Raw genomic sequence first — 344 nt, forward strand, 5'->3', positions numbered from 1 at the left:
CTTTAGAGATAAAATTAAAATAAATTAAATAGAAGTAAATTATTTGATAAAAGATATCTATATGTATTATGATTTGCATATATATAAGACAAGCATGATAGTTCGGTGGTTATTCATGCATGTCTCCTTCTTTGAGGAGAGATGTTTAAATATGAAGGACCATTAGGTACAAATTCAATTCTTTTCTACTACTAATATTCTTTTTAATCATATTCTCTCATTGCATCGTATACTATTCTTTTCTGTTACTATTTATTGCACAGATATGAGTTTCAGAAAATAGTAATATTAAATTGAATGTTCTTATCTATGAGAACATTATGATTTATTATATTATAAATTAA

Source organism: Arachis ipaensis, chromosome B07 (assembly GCF_000816755.2).
Source record: "Arachis ipaensis cultivar K30076 chromosome B07, Araip1.1, whole genome shotgun sequence".
Classification (NCBI taxonomy): Eukaryota; Viridiplantae; Streptophyta; class Magnoliopsida; order Fabales; family Fabaceae; genus Arachis; species Arachis ipaensis.